Raw genomic sequence first — 16288 nt, forward strand, 5'->3', positions numbered from 1 at the left:
CCTCTTATAGTCATCTTATTTCCCAAAGTCAGAGAGGTTGAAGTGCAAAGAGTATACATTTTGCTAAAAAGGAATATTTATAAAACTGAAAGTGTATTGCACCTCCTGATATTTTTATGAGTAAATAAAAGCAAAGTAGCCAGAGCTAAAGAAATGCCTTTAGTGAAGGCTCTACACTTGGAAGTCTGAGCAATTGCAGAGTGAGACCAAGAGTTCTCCTCCATTAGGATACTCCTCCTGCAACTAGGAAGGGGCTGCTCTGATATTGACTAATGGGGCCCACATTGAACCTGGTGGTTTCCTGAGGATACAGGAGAGGAGACACAGAATTCCAGCACTAGAAAACACCAAAAAAAAGGGGTCCAGATCAGGGAACAGTTTCTCAGTTACTGATGGACAATGGTTTAATCATTGTTCCAATGGGAAGAAGTACCCAAGGTTGGTGGTGGGGGTGGGAGTAGGGGAAGTAGGGAATCAATTGACTTCTGTAGTCACTCTGAGTGAGAGGGACAGGCAGCTGGCCAGTACCCCTCCCACTGCCCTCCTGGCAGAGAAGGAAAGAGAATGACTATTTCTCTGCCTTAGAGTTAAAGCACCAAGAGAAACGTGAGAATGCTTGCGGGAAGCCAACCACATTTGCTCTTTGTTGACTTTTGTTAACAAGTGTCACTTGGTGTCACACTCTCTTCCCATATTCCCATCCTCAGCATGAACACATATGTGGGAAATACTCTAGGATTTGCAGCGATTTTTGGGAAACCTTGTCCATTCCACACCAGGCCCACATTCTGGGGGTGGGTTCCAGGCCCACAATGGCTCCTTCCTCTGCACCCACAATTTGGCTGTCTGTGGTCACTGGTTTAAATTTTCCTTTATTCACATTTTGCCTCCCCAAATGGATTGTAATACCTTTGAAGATGGGGAGTATACCTTGCACATCAGTGGTGCCTGCTTCGTATATAACAACACAGAGGTCATTAAAATGCTGAGTGAATCAGATAGAAGTGCTGGAGCCAAGCAGAGTAGTTCCTAATGTGTGTTAGGCACTCACAGCGCATGAAGAATAATGGGCTTTACTATTGTTCGTTTGTTCACTCTTTCATTCATTCGAACGTGTGGGAAATGCCCAGTCCATTGGGTCAGTAGAGAAGCCACTTGCAGTTCTTCGTGTTGGTTAGAAAGGCTCAAGGGATAGACCCTCTGCACTAACACCCCCACATATCTGCATCTACTCTGTCTCCTTTCTATTTGTTATGACATTTTTGGCTTAGAAAAAGAAAAGATGAAACAAAGTTCAAATGAAATTCATTGTGTGTTTCCTCACAGCTTACACTTGGCAATCCTCTAGGGAGGACTTTGGCTGAACCCAGTGAACCAGGAGGAAAAGAATCACAACGTCTGGAGTTTGTTGACTAGAAAAATTCCCTGTGGTCTGACAGATTACCATTTCCCACCCAACCATTCTCATCAGAGAAACCAGTCCCATTTTCAACTGGCACGGCTAGTTGAAAGTTCTGCATGTTTCCCCAGGTATCTAAATAATATGCTTTTGTATTGATTTTGCAGATTAGGCAGAAACTTTGACTTCCTCCTATGAAAGATGAAGATTGAGCACTTTTGTTCCCCTATTCTTCCAATGTAATTATATTGTATTTTTTAAAATTAAGTAACTACCCAAAATTAACACTGTTATGATTATTATAAATGTTTTCCCCAGTAAGGCACACAGTGTACACTGATAATACTTCCTTGGTTATACAACTTCTTTTTCTCCCTGGAGTTCGAAATTTTCTTGTTTTGATATTTTTCTGTCCCTAATTCTCCTCCAACTCATTGCCAGGAGTGTTAATCTCCTCTTAATAGTTCAAACACATCAGGTAATCAACTGATTTTTTATTTTTAACACATCCCCTCTGGAGCCCACTGGCATCCTGCTCTGATGCGTCGTTCAGTTCTACTTAGTTGGATCCCTCTCTCTCGAATCCTTTGTATGCCTTTTTCCTAATTTGCTCCTTCATTTTGTGGAATATATTCAGTACCTTCCCAGTAAAGTATGTTTGGATTCTATTGGATTTTTTTTTCCTGTTTTTATATTTTTTTAGAACTGAAAGCTCATTTTTGTTGTATGAATAGTTTGTTCTTTTTCATAGATGCAGTTACATTCTCTCTCTGAAGATATTAATTATGGTTTTCCTGAAAGTTTATTCTGCTTTTTGTGCTGTCTTGGCTTTCTCTGAATATGTATATTTGATTATAATCCCCAGTAGTCATTGTTTATAAGTCTTTTCTTTGAGGAGCTCAGTTTCTCTCTAGAGAAGAAATTTCTAGCGTGCCGCCCCATGTGTCTAAGGTGAGTCACCAAGATTCTCAGATGCAGTGGCGAAAGGCTGCTGGCTGTTTTCACCATTCAGCATGCTGACTGGCCCCTCATCCCCTTCTCTGGTATATCTTCTGTTGGATGAGAGAGGCGCTTGTCTGATGGAGTGGAGAAGTGATCAAAGGATCAAGCTGTATTTAGTATATCCTTTTAACCAACAAGGTTAAGGTCCCTGGGCCTCCAATTCTATGCCTACCAGGGGCTCTGGGGCCAGTCTGTTATCCTCCTGCCTCCTCACTGCAACCTGTGCCTGGTCTCTAAGTTACTCATCATTTACCACCTACTTTCCAGTTTCTGACATCGTGTTTACCTCTCTCTCTCCACACTTGTTCCTTTCTCTTTTAGCTTTGTCCTTGAGATGGTTTGTTTATTTGTTTGTTTTTTGCCTTTAACAAAATCTCGATACTGTAGTGAATTTTGGGGGTGGGAATATAGGCAAAAGACGATGTTCAACCCACTATTGTTATGGGTTAAATGTGTCCCTCAAGTTTCATGTGTTGGAAACTTAATCCTCAATGCAGCAGTGTTGAGAGGTGGCACCTTTAAGAGGTGATGAAGTCATCAGGACAGTCTTAGTGCCATTATTTCGGGAGTGGGTTAGTTATTGTGGGGTTGGATTCCTGATAAAAGGATGAGTTTGACCCTGTTTACTCTCTCTTTCCCTTCCACAAGAAAATGGCATACCCAGAAGGCCCTCACCAGATTCCAGCACCAGCCTCCAGAATGAGAGCCAAATAAATCATTGTTTATAAATTACCCAGTCTTAGGAATTCTGTTTTAGCAACACAGAACAGATCAAAAACAACCATGTTTACTTGGCTGGTTACCCCGTCTTTCTTGAAAGGGGGGAAAAAAAGCACTTGAAATAGTCTGTGGAAATTCTACCCAGTTTGGAAATGTTGCTGAATTCTCATGTCTCTAGATTCAGTTCACAACCCTCACTGAGCTGATGCTGCCGGGTAAAAGGTGAGCGATTACGGTGTGCTGACCATTTGAGTGAATAAATTAGTCAGGTGTTCACTGGTAGCACTGTTGACTCCTCTGAAAGCTAATGGACTCCGAAAACTCAGAAGAGGGGAGAGTATAGCAGCCTTAGTAAACTTGGGAGAAGTGGCTTCCATATCTGACTGCAAATTAGAATCACCTAGGAAGTTTTCAGACTTATAGATTCCTTGGGATGATTCCAGAACTAGTTGAATCCTAAGCTCATGAACTAGGTCCTGTATAAACTGCATTTTTACCAACAAACTACCCACTTGTAGCCTTCTTGTTATGTGAAAAGACACCTGTAGTGTTTAAGGTACTGTTAATCATATCTTTTGTTGCTTAGAGCTGAAAGTGTTCCTAACAGATCTGCAGGGCTCATGAGAGTTCTTTGACACGAGTGGGGAGGGTGTGTCCATTCAGGGGAGTGTGGATATAGAGTCAGGGCTCGGCAAACATCTCTGGGAATATGCAGCCAGCTGAGGGGCTCCTGGGGATGATGGGGGAAGGCTCCAGGTGCTCCCCAGACTTCCAGTGTGGACTTGCTCCTCACCATGTGCTCCTCCCCTCCCTCAGCCCAGCACACCTTCCTCTGGTCTCCCTGGAGGCACGGGATGGGGCTGTCCATCCCTATCCCTGGTCCACATGTCTCTGTGCTTTGTGCCCCAAGCCTCGCTTTTTTGATTCTCAGATGCCGTTTTAGAGTCACAAATATGAATGTTGACATTTTTGGCTCTTTTCAATCCCTCTTTACCAACTGTACTCTTGTGGGAGGCTGTTTGGTCACTGTACAAGGAAGTGAGCAAAGAAAAACCCACAGATTATTATCTCAAGATAATATCTTGCCACACTTATTAATAACAATCAGCCCATTGTTGCATCCACTCCTACCCTACCTTCAGCAAGATAGCTGGGTTCACTCCCAGAAACCGCTGGAGGCAGATTATGCGGATCCCACAGAGATGGCAGAAAACAGAGAAATCTGGGGAGAGGGCAGTGGCTGGAGCCCAGGAACTAAAGAGTGCAGTGGGGATTTTTTATGTCCTTGGGGGAGGGAGTGTACTCCAGAGCCAAAGTCCCAAGTCAGGGAGGCAATGGGAGACAGCATAGCCCCAGAGGGTTGTGCTCATGGATGGGGAGAGGTAAGGGCTGTGGGTGGGGGTTCCAAGCAACTCTTTTTGTTAAAGAAGTCGCAAAGGTAGCCCAATTTCAAGGGTAAGGGAGATAGATTCTATCTCTTAATGAGGGAGTAGAAAGTTTCTGGATGAGCATGTGGAAACAAACATTTTGTGGCCATTTTTGGAAGATACAGTCTACTACAGCAGAAAGCATCCCACTAAAAGCCTGGTGCCTTGGGAACAGTAGGATAATCAGACTTTCACATAGTGGAGGGAATTCATTTCAATTCTAATGGCTAGCTGAAGGGAAGGGGTCATTTTTGACTAGGGCAAGAAGATACTGGTTTGGGAGCATTCAGGGGGCAGGCCAGGCCACTGGGGAGACAACTTTGTTTAAGACTTGGAGTCTGGGGTGCAGGCCAGAGTGAAGAGCAGGGATGGTTGTAGCCCCCTGACATGAGCCTGCTCATCCCTCGGGGTCAGCATTTCTCACCTGCCCCCATTGGTTTCCGCACAGCAAGCCTCGCACCTCCTGTGAACACTCTGCAGAGAATCACGCAGTGCTTCTCTCTCTTCCTGTCACCCGCCACCCCTCATTCATTCCCATCCTTCTACCTCTGCACAACGTGCTCCCTTTAGGGGTCCCCCAGTGTCCTATATGTCCCTCTCTTGTTGTGCTTATTAGTCTGAACTGTCACATACTGGTTCTTTGTCCATCTCTAGTATAGGGCTGTGAGCTCATTGCGAGTAGGAACTATAATTTTGACCCCTGTCTTCCAAAATGTCTAACAAAGTGAGAGGCCTCAGTCATGTTCACTGAATGAATGAATGAATGAATGATCCAGCACTCATTAGGCCCTGAGAACACCTATCTCTCCCATCAGAGGCTAGTGGTATTTCTGAGGCTGAAAATGTTCTCCTCTATGCTTTTCCAGCAGCCAGCTCCCTTGGGCTCACCAAGAACCATGTCAACAGCCATACTTGCTGCACTGCTGATATATGCAGCTCCCTTATCACAGCCTCCCAGTTCTTGTCTTCCCTCTCTTCTGTTAGATGCTTGTTTTTCACCATCAGGGTGACAAGGTCCCTCAGATAGAAAGTGGCAAGACCACAGTTTGCACCGGGTCCCTGTCTTTTATTAGCAGTGTGACTGCCGCAGCCGACTCTTCCCAGCTTGTGTTCTAAACATGCACCCTCACCCACATCGGTTCTTCCCTCTCTTCCTTACATTTTCAACTGCTCTCTCTTTCTATTGCTTCCTTCCCCTTAGAATATAATTATGTGCAAACAACTCCTATTTTAACCCATTTCCACCCATTGACCAAAAGTTTCTTTCTAAATATTGCCTGTTTTGCTTTCACACCCAAGTTTCTTGAAAAGCATCCTGTGTCTCTTTCTTATGAACACGGTCCCCTGCTGTCTTCCTTTTCCTCTTTTCCATGCTTCTGCGATGGGCCAATTACTCCCTGGGACACATTCTTTCTAGGGGGTTTCATACATTCAAGTTTTCTTGGCTTGAAAATCACCGATCTTTTCAAGGTAACTTTTCGGCATTCTGTTCCCATCTGGCAGGTGTTATTTTTATGAATTGGCAGTGGGGGGAGATAATTTTGCTTATATAGCTGTGGGTTTTTGGCCTCTCATGCTATGTACTCACATACTACCTAAATGGAGTTGATCTGTACAAGGAGAGAAGGTGAAGCTGAGTTACCTGGGAGCTCGAGAAGCAGAACATTTCGATTGAACACTTGGTTGCTATTGTGCCAATAACTTTTCTCTTTTCCACTCTCCTGAGCAGCAGTACCATGGCTTGAACTCCGTGTCATGCTCTTTGCATCAATTCTGGGCAAAGTCAACTTGCTTTCCCGTAAGTAGTAGAACTACGGGAAAGTAAAAAGATTTCTTTCCACCTCACAAGGGAGTGGCTGAAGGCCAGTTTTAATAGAAACGATGCTTTGTTACTCAATATTAACATTATTTGTTTGTACTCTATTATCCGTTCATTATTGTCATGTTCTTCCTTAAAAGAAGGTGGGGCATCTGCTTGTTGGATTCAGGCAGAGCATGATTTTTAATGTGTATATTCTTGGTCTTAAGCCATGAAAGTGTTGTAAATCACCAGCAAGCAGCACTAAGTATTATCATCCTCTAGGCACTGAAAATTTGAAATGAGCTGCTGACCCAGATTCTTTGAAGAGAATACTGAGTCATAAAATGTTATTTCCTGTATTTAAAAATTACTTTTTTTCACTTCAAAGAAAATGAAGTGAAAAAAAATTCAGTCAAAGAAAATTAACTGGTGTTTGTTACCCAGTTATGTGTTTTGGTTGAAAGTTCTTCTAAGGAGTAATGTGATCCTCCTCCACCTTCTCTTTTTCCAGTGTGTTTGCTTCCCCTTTTCATTTTCTAGGTCATGTAAGAAATCTTTAAATTAATTGTACAGTTTTTTTTTCCCACGATGCTCAAAATCCTCTAGTTTCTATCATCTGAGTTCAGGCATCCATGCATATGCCAGCAAATATTATTCTTTATAATAAAATTTCCTCCTGTAATCATCAAAGAGATAAATCAGATTTCAAATCCCAACATCAATGCATTCATTTCTCAGAAATACTCTGTGCTCATAACAACTTCCACTTCTGCCCAACCATGTGCATCTCTCCTATGGCTCTGAAACTGCATGAGTGAGGAGTAATCAGGGTTCCTCAAACATGGTGCTGGAAATTTTGTGTGAAATGAGTTAAGGAGCACAACTGTGTGACAAGAACCAAATGGTATACTTTTCCAGGAGGAAGTCTTACTCTCCCCTGATGTACTTACTGCAAGATAAAAGTACTGTTTAAACTAAAAATTACTGCTTTTGTCTTCTGAGTATTGTTTTTCTGGGGTCTTGTAATATAGCCTTAACATTTTTTTCTTAAGTTTTTGGAGTATCTTGAAAGGCCTATATTGACTTTTTTGTTTTTGTTTTTGGTTCTTTCTCCAAAAGGTGAGGATGAGTGGGAGACAGTAACACTCAGATTGCTGAAACACACAGTACTATAAAATAAGATGAAACTGAAATGTCAGGGTAGCTCTGGAGAGGGATGAAGAGCCTGGGAAAGGAGAAGCAGTGGAGATAAGAGCAGAAGGAAGGGGAGGACCCAGGGACTGGTGGTGGGATGAGTCTGAGGTCAGGACTGCCAGTAGAAAACCCCCAGGGCTTGGATGGACAAGGACCTTTTAAGAACAATGATTAGCTGTTTTCAATTTCAGGTTGCTATTGGTGAAGGATGTCCAGGTTCTTGGCATCTTGAACAAAGAACTGGGCAAAACACACAAACAAAGCAAGGGAAGAATGAGGCAACAAAAGCAGAGATTTATTGAAAATGAAAATACGCTCCACAGTGTGGGGGCGGGCCCGAGCATAGGGACACAAGGGCCCTGATACAGAATCTTCTCGGGTCCAAATACCTCCTAGAGGTTTCCCACTGGCTACCTGGTGTTTACCCCATTTAAATGAAGTGGTGGCCCCAATCCGTCTGGTTGATTTCCACTCAGAGGCTGAAGTGGTTACAAAGGTCACACTCCTATGCAAACTCCTAAGATTCACTTTAGCATCACAGGCTAAAGTGGAGTTACAAAGTTGCACTTTCAAGCAAAGGAAGACTTGGCTCGCAATCAGTCTGATTGGCTGTGAACAGCAACCAGTCAGAGGCTGAAGTGAAGTTATGAAGTTACACTTCTATGCAAACATCTGATTGGTTGCTTGGCACCAATCAGAGGCACTTTCAGTTTCCCATCTGCCCTGCAGAAAAGGTGGGGGTTTGCAAAGCGAGTAGCCTCTGGTCCTTTTGTTACTTAGGCATGGAAAGTTAGGGTTTTCCTTTTAATTTAGCTCTATGAAGTCAATGTGAAACAGCCTTAGGTTCCCTGCCTTCAGACCCTATTCTATCTCAAGGTTGTTCTGTTTGGTGGCTAGGCTCTGCTCCTCTGTGTTATCCCAAAACCTTCATGGAGAGCCTGCCGTATCTGGCAAATTTGTACAGGTAGATTTGGGGACTGAAGGCAGAAAAGGACCATTTTCACCTGGGAAAGAAGTGACATGAGGGACAAGAGGCAGGGGCATGCCTGGGGCCATAGGCCACAACCACCCCCATGCATCCCAGTACCCTTCAGGGTGGCATTAGGAAGGGCCGTGGGATCTTCCCACACAACTCTGGTGGGTTTGTGTTTGGGTCTGAGAAAAGTTGCACAAGAGGAACACAGGAAGTGGAAGGAGGCCAGGGCTGGGGAGAGGGGCCTGGGGAAGGGTGGGAAGGCTGCAGGGCAGGACTGGAGGCTGGAGAGGGAGTTGTGGCTGTCAGGAGGGAGTGTGGATCGTGTAACAGCCTGGGTTCCCTTGAGATATTTGGCGGGGTGGGTGTGAGGGGGAAGAATCTGATAAAATATGTAAAGTTCTTTTGGCCAACTAAGTTGGAGCATTACAGGCTGGGGCTGTGTTACAGACTGGAAGTGGGGCCTGATAAGGAACTGATACATTTCACAACTGGTAAATTACAGTAAGCTAAAGTCCCATGACATTCCAGGGTCCCTCAGCCACCCACAGCACTCATAGAGATAATCGGGAAATCTCAGACTAACCAAACTTGTCCTGTGTATTTTCTTCCTGTGGTACAAATTAGACAACAAAGCTTGCAATAGAAGAAGAAAAGACAATCACTGTGTATTGCTGGGTTGTGGGTTCTGAAGCAAACTTGAAATTGAAGGTTAGAGCTGGGCAAATGTAGCAGAGTGATCTGTTTCTAGAGAAAGTGATTCTAATGCAGAGATTATGGCCTGAGATTTTGAGAGTGGGCAGTGAGTATTGTGGGGGCAGGCACTGGCCTGCTATGCAGACAGGATGGAGAGAGATAAATGGTCCTCCTGAAATAGTAGCTCTTGGGGTAGATATTACTGATGACACAGCAGAACTGAGTGATGTGCTCCTTGCTGGGGAGGAAACCAGCATTTTAAAATTCTCTACATATTTATGACCCTTTGGACGGTAATCCTGGAGCACTTTGCTGTTCTAAGTGTCTGATGAGGACTCCTGAGCTGCCAGGTTCTAAGATGCAGCTGCCAGATTATGTTTATTTTTTGACAAAAACAGGAGCTGGTGGATCCCAAATCTGGGACAGGGCCCTGGTGTCCTGCGGACCCTGATTGGAATTCATTTAGAAAAATGCAGATGGGCTGCACTGTTTCTTACTTAAGGATATAATATACCCATAATGCTTTAAATGAAGTGCCGGAGATGTTTTCTAGAGGTCTTACTGAGCAAGAGATCTAGCGGGCCAGACAAAGCTAACCATCAAACTGCTGCCCCTGTTTGAGTCCCTGAGATAACTTCACGCCAATCAGGACTCATACAAGTCTGGAGCTTTGTGATAATGAGTTCAGAATTAGTAGTGTTTCACTCTTCAGACTTATCTTGAATTCTATCAATGACTTCCCTCAGTGGAATTTATTTATTTATTTTTGAGACAGAGTGTCTCTTTGTTGCCCAGGCTGGAGTGCAGTGGCATGACCTTGGCTCACTGCAAACTCCGCCTCCCAGATTCAAGTGATTCTCCTGCTTCAGTCTCCTGAGAAGCTGGGATTATAGGCATGCACCACCAAGCCCAGTTCATATTTTGTAATTTTAGTAGAGATGGGGTTTCACCATGTTGGCCAGGCTGGTCTCAAACTCCTCACCTCAAGTGATATACCTGCTTTGTCCTCCCAACCTCAGTGAAATTTAGATCTGTCAGTTTCTTACTTTTTGTATTTTGAAGCTATGTTATTGGGTGTGTTAAGATTTAGGACTGTGATATCTTTCTGTTGGATTGAGTCCTGGTCATTATAAAGTGCCCCTCTTTATGTTTGGTAACACTTCTTGCATTACAATCCCCTTTGTCTCATATTAGGATAGCTACCCCAGCTCCCTTGTGGTGAATATTTACATGGTGACTCTTTTTCTGTCCTCTCACATTCAATCTGTTTCTTATACTTAAAATGTGGTTGTTGTAAGCAACATATATTTTTGTCCAGTGTTACAGTCTTGGCTTTTTACTTGGGTTATTTAGTTAATTTATACTAAAACTGATACAGTTGAGTTTAGTTCTACTGTCTACTATTGTATTCTATATGTAGACCTGTCTGTTTTATGTTTCCTTCTTTTCTTACCTTTTTTTTGATAAAATATTTTTTATTATTCTATTTTACTCCTTCACTAACTTGCCATAGACTTCATTACTGTCTGCTTCCATTTCTTCAGTGCTAATCTCTGGCTGCCTTCATTTCTGGGTTCCATCAATTGAAGAGGAAAAGTAACAGATTCTCCAAGTGCTCAGGGTGAGCAATAGATGGTTTAAGCTTAGAAATGAATGGGCTGGAAGGATAAATAGAGATAAATAGAGATGGAAAATCACATTCTTTGAAGGGATCCATGAGATACATGGTTTTATAATGGAAGGGGCTGCATTTTCAACAACAGAAAAGAGAAATAATGTCAGTTATTCTAAATATTGTATAGTAAAACTTCCTGGGCTCTAAATGTAGCCATGTTTCCCAATTTTATGACACTTACAGATACGTCTATACTTTGAGAAGAAGTCATGCTATTGACATTCTGAAGTCAAAATTAAGTATCACTTATTATTTAATGGCTTAATTTTCTGTAATCCGTGGATGAGTTTAGTAAAAGAAACTGGTATTATCTGATACCTGTTCTATCATCTTTCCTCTTCCTGGATTTCTTTTTGATTTTATTTATTTATTTATTGAGACAGGGTCTCACTGTGTCACCCAGACTGGAGTGTAGTGGTGCCATCTTGGCTCATTGCAACCTCTGTCTCCCAGGTTCAAGTGGTTCTTGTGCTTCAGCCTCCTGAGTAGCTGGGGTTATAGGCAAGCACCACCATGCCTGGCTAATTTTTGTATTTTTAGTATAGACGGGGTTTCACCATGTTGGCCAGGCCGATCTCAAACTCCTGACCTCAAATGATCCACCCGCCTTGGCCTCCCAAAGTGCTGGGATTACAAGCGTGAGCCACCCCGCCCAGCCTCTTTTTGATTTTAAAGAAGGAGTTTTTACTTCTGTGTTTCTAAAGCTAATATTCCCAGCTCCTAGCTACCCTTACCCACCTCCTGTGGAATATCACCTTCACGTGTTTTGGCATGTTTACTATCACCCTTTCTGTTTCTCCTCAGAATATATCTTCTGTCTCTCCTGCCATTTCTAGTTACATGCAGTCTCTTGGATCTCTTTTCCAAGAGGTCTGTACCCTCTACTTCTATTTTCTATTTACTCATTTCTTTCTTTCTTTCTTTTTTTTTTTTTTTTTTTTTTTGAGGTGGAGTCTCTCTCTATCGCCCAGGCTGGAGTGCAGTGGCGCTATATCGGCTCACTGCAAGCTCCGCCTCCCGGGTTCACGCCGTGCTCCTCCCTCAGTCTCCCGAGTAGCTGGGACTACAGGCGCCCGCCACCATGCCCGGCTAATTTTTTTTTTTCGTATTTTTAATAGAGACGGGGTTTCACCGTGTTAGCCAGGATGGTCTTGATCTCCTGACCTCATGATCCACCTGCCTCGGTCTCCCAAAGTGCTGGGATTACAGGCGTGAGCCACCGTGCCCGGCCTACTCATTTCTTTTTTTTAAAATTTTTCTCAACAGGTTTAATTTCATCAGGTCATTTAAAAAACGGATGCATATAAACACAAAAAGAGTTCAGATTTTGACTTCCTGCTGGCAGAAACATAAAAAGAAAAAAAAGAGTTCAAATTTGTATATTTAAAAAATGGATCCACAATAGCTGAATGTATTTATAGGGTACAAGTGATATTTTGATACATGCATACAATATGTATAGAGCTCAATTTTTTCTCTTTAATTAAAAATTTTATATTATTATTTACTCATTTATTTGTTGATGTATTAGGATATTTTCAGCTACATGTGACAAGAAATCCAACTATTTTTTTTTTTTTTTTTTTTTTTTTTGAGACGGAGTCTCACGCTGTTGCCCAGGCTGGAGTGCAGTGGCGCGATCTCGGCTCACTGCAAGCTCCGCCTCCTGGGTTCACGCCATTCTCCTGCCTCAGCCTCCTGAGTAGCTAGGACTACAGGCGCCCGCCACCGCGCCCGGCTAATTTTTTGTATTTTTAGTAGAGACGGGGTTTCACTGTGGTCTCGATCTCCTGACCTTGTGATCCGCCCGCCTCGGCCTCCCAAAGTGCTGGGATTACAGGCTTGAGCCACCGCGCCCGGCCAAGAAATCCAACTATTAATGTAGCTTAAATAATGAGGACATTAGTAATCTCACATGACAAGAGTTCAGAGACAGGGTTGTTTGAGAACTGGTGAAGTGTTCAGTGATGATATTCAAGACCCAAGCTCTTTTCATCTTTTAACACAACCATTCTTGGTATGTTGGTTTTCATCCACAGTCTTATCTTCTCATGGTTGCAAGATGGCTGTCGTAACTCCAGGCGTCACACTTCACACAACTACATTCAAGATGGAAAAAAATAGTTTTCTTCTCACGTATTTTCATCAGAAGGAAGGCATTTCAAAACCTCCTTATCAGACTTCTATGGGGCCATTTCTCAGAATCAGGTCACATGATCTGGCAGCAAGGACTGGGAAAATGAGTAGATGATGGTACTTTAACCCTCTATAGTAAGAGATGGTTTTGATAGCAAGTGATATTTTGGAATGTTATGGTCTGTGGTAAGAAACCAGTGGTGTTTACCACAATTAACTCTTTAAATTTACCTTCTGGTCTTGAGCTCCAGACTCATACAACCAGTTGCTACTGGAAATTTCTATTTGGAAGACCCGCTAATATCTCAAATTCAATGTATCTGCCCTTTCTCCCTGTCCCTGGCTCTTCTCCATACTCCATCTCAGGGAACAGCACCACCATCTATGCAGCTGTCAAGCCAAGAACCTCGGTGTCATCTTTGCCTCCTCTCTTTCTTATCCTTTTTCATCACCTTATATGATTGCTTCCATCACCTAAAGGCCCCTCACATCCACCCACTTCTCTCCATCTTTATGTCCTCATTGCCACTATCCTGTGTTGTCCATTTCTGAACTGCAGAACAGTGCTTAACTCAGAGCAGTAAGTCAATCTGTGGGATGAATGTTTCCAAATGGGAAACAAACATTTTAAGATAAACAATGACTACTATCTTGCCTTATCAATTAGCCTCTTTTCACCCATTTTTTGTTGGGTGGGTGGAAGGCCAGATGCAGCAGGATGGGTTATTGACAGAAGAGAATTATAAAGGATATAAAGTATTTTAACTCTCTGTCGGTCCTATACTAGCCTGTGTCTCTCTCCTTGTGCTCTCCTCATATTAAGAAACAGAGGATGTTGTCCGGGAGGTCATAATAACCTAACTGAATAAAATTCTGAAAGCCAATTTTCGATTCCCAAGCGTATTGGCTATCTAGAATTTCCAAGGAACTTGATGTATCAGAGTAATGCAGAAAAGCAGGACCTCAAGCACCAGGGTTTTATAGCACCTATAAAACATGTTTTACAGTTTCTGTTCAATTTTATGCTGTTAAGCTAAATATTTGACATCATATGGCACTTCAAGCACATTGATTTATGGTAAGTCAGCAATTGCATCTGTAATAAAAAGTCCAAAGTATGGGTTTTAAAAGTAATCTACTGTATTTATTATTGACATAAACAGTTACCTGCAGTCCATTTGAACATCATCTTAGGTTTAACTCATGTATTAAAGATATTATGTTTTCCACTCAGCAAGGTCACCTTGAAGGTGAAAACTGTATGTGGTTGAAAATGAAAAAGATTGAATGTATAAAGATAAATATTTTGAAAATAAATGATATATAGTATTTCATTTTTGTATACTCCTAATTAATAATCATATTCTGTTTATTTTTTATACCCACCTTCTTCTCCCAATCTCCAACTCCAGCAACCACTAATCTGTTTTCCATCTCTATAATTTTGTTATTTCAAGAATGCTATGTAAATGGAATCACATAGTCTGTAACCTTTTGAGATGGACTCTTTTTTTTTTCTTTCACTGAGCATAATTCTCTTGAAGTCTGTTTACTTTTATGTGGATTGTCTGTCTCGTGCTTGTTTCACCAGGGTAGTTACAACTAGGGTGGCAAAATTTGACTAATTCAAGAACTACTTCAATATAAATCAAAATAAGAGAGTCTAAATTCTAAGTAATTTTTTAACAGGGAAAGATTATTTATAATTATGAGTCCATGGTAATGAGTGAGGAATGTTTATTTTTAGACAATGTTAGAGCAAATTTGGACAAAAATACACCTACTTCAACTATGACGTAGTTGGCAGCATGATTAAAAGAACCACCAAATTTCCCTAATGCTAATTTGAGTGTTTTAGTAAACATTTTAGAAAAAAATGTGAAGAATGTTAGAAAATATCCCATATTTATTTTGGACGTGCCAAATGTGTAATAATTTATGAGCATTTATTGTGTTCACCTTGTGTGTGCATGGTAAGCCCAGAAGTCATGGAAAAACAAAATCTGCATGGGCCAAAGGTATAAATTTGTATTGCCTTTCTTTGACTAACTAATGTGTTTCTTGCTACTGTTCTTAAGATATTGTTTGTAGGTTTATATTTGTTTTCAAAAATAAGTGTAAAGTTTGACAAAGACGATTTCTTTTTAAATACCTCAACAGAAGGAGGTCTGCTGTTTGGGGATGGTTTATTTTAGGGAGTATGTTACCAGGCTGTGACACAAGGTCTCCAAGGCCACTCCCAGGTTCAGTGGTTCTCTAGGAGGGCTCACAGGACTCCGCGTAAGTCATACTCATGATTATGATTTATTACTGAGAGGATACACAGCCAAATCAGCAAAGGGAAAAGGCACATGGACTGAAGTCTGGAGGAAACAAGGTACAAGCTTCTAAGGGTCCTTTCCCAGTTGAGTCACACAGGACACCCTTAACTCTCCCAGCAACAAGCTGTGACAACATGTATGAAATGCTGCCAACCAGTGAAGCTCATTAGAGACTCGTGCCTAGGGTTGTCATTGGGGGTGATGACAAAGCACTTTCTATCTAGCACATACCCAAATTCCTGGCTCCTAGAAGGAAAGCAGGTGGTCAGCATAAACCATATTATTTGTACGAATGGTTCAGGCACAATGAGCCACTCTTATCTACTAATGGAGGGAATTCTCCCAAAATCTAAGTTCCCAGATGCCAGACAACAGCCGACTTTGCAAGCTGGTCTTTTCAAGGATAGCAGCTTAGGCCTGCTGTATAAGTCTTTTCTATACATAAGCACATTTAGTGTAATGCCTTAGCCTATCAATTTGATCTCCATCTCTCTGATTCCTGTGTCTTTGAACTCAGATGAATAAGGGAAAAACATTATTTTCTTATTTATTAATTTTTGTTGCCCAGGCTGGAGTGCAATGGTATGATCTCAGCTCACTGCAACCTCTGCTCCCCTGGGTTCAAAAGATTTTCCTGCCTCAGCTTCCCAAGAAGTTGGGATTCCAGGCGTGCACCATGATGCCTGGCTAATTTTTGTACTTTTAGTAGAAATGGGGTTTTGCCGTGTTGGCCAGGCTGGTCTTGAACTCCTGATCTCCAGTGATCTGCCCGCCTTGGCCTCCCAAAGTGCTGGGATTACAGATATGAGCCACTGCACCCAACCAAATGTTACTTATTGACCCTCAGCTAAATATTATGGCAGAGACAAATGAACAAGAGAGTGGTTAGGCAGGTAGGCCTCTTTCTCCAAGCATGAGAATAAAAGAAAACAGCAATAACCCAA

The 16288-nt window shown here is 42.2% G+C and overlaps 1 long non-coding RNA gene across 1 annotated transcript; it reads left to right on the plus strand.

Moving 5' to 3' along the window:
- Window positions 1-10750: 10750 nt before the first annotated feature.
- LOC135969657 (uncharacterized) lies at window positions 10751-14356 on the plus strand. Its single transcript, XR_010585008.2, has 2 exons — window positions 10751-10833; window positions 12927-14356. It is a non-coding gene; the product is annotated as an uncharacterized lncRNA (long non-coding RNA).
- Window positions 14357-16288: the final 1932 nt, after the last annotated feature.

This window comes from Macaca fascicularis, chromosome 2 (genome assembly GCF_037993035.2).
Source record: "Macaca fascicularis isolate 582-1 chromosome 2, T2T-MFA8v1.1".
Classification (NCBI taxonomy): Eukaryota; Metazoa; Chordata; class Mammalia; order Primates; family Cercopithecidae; genus Macaca; species Macaca fascicularis.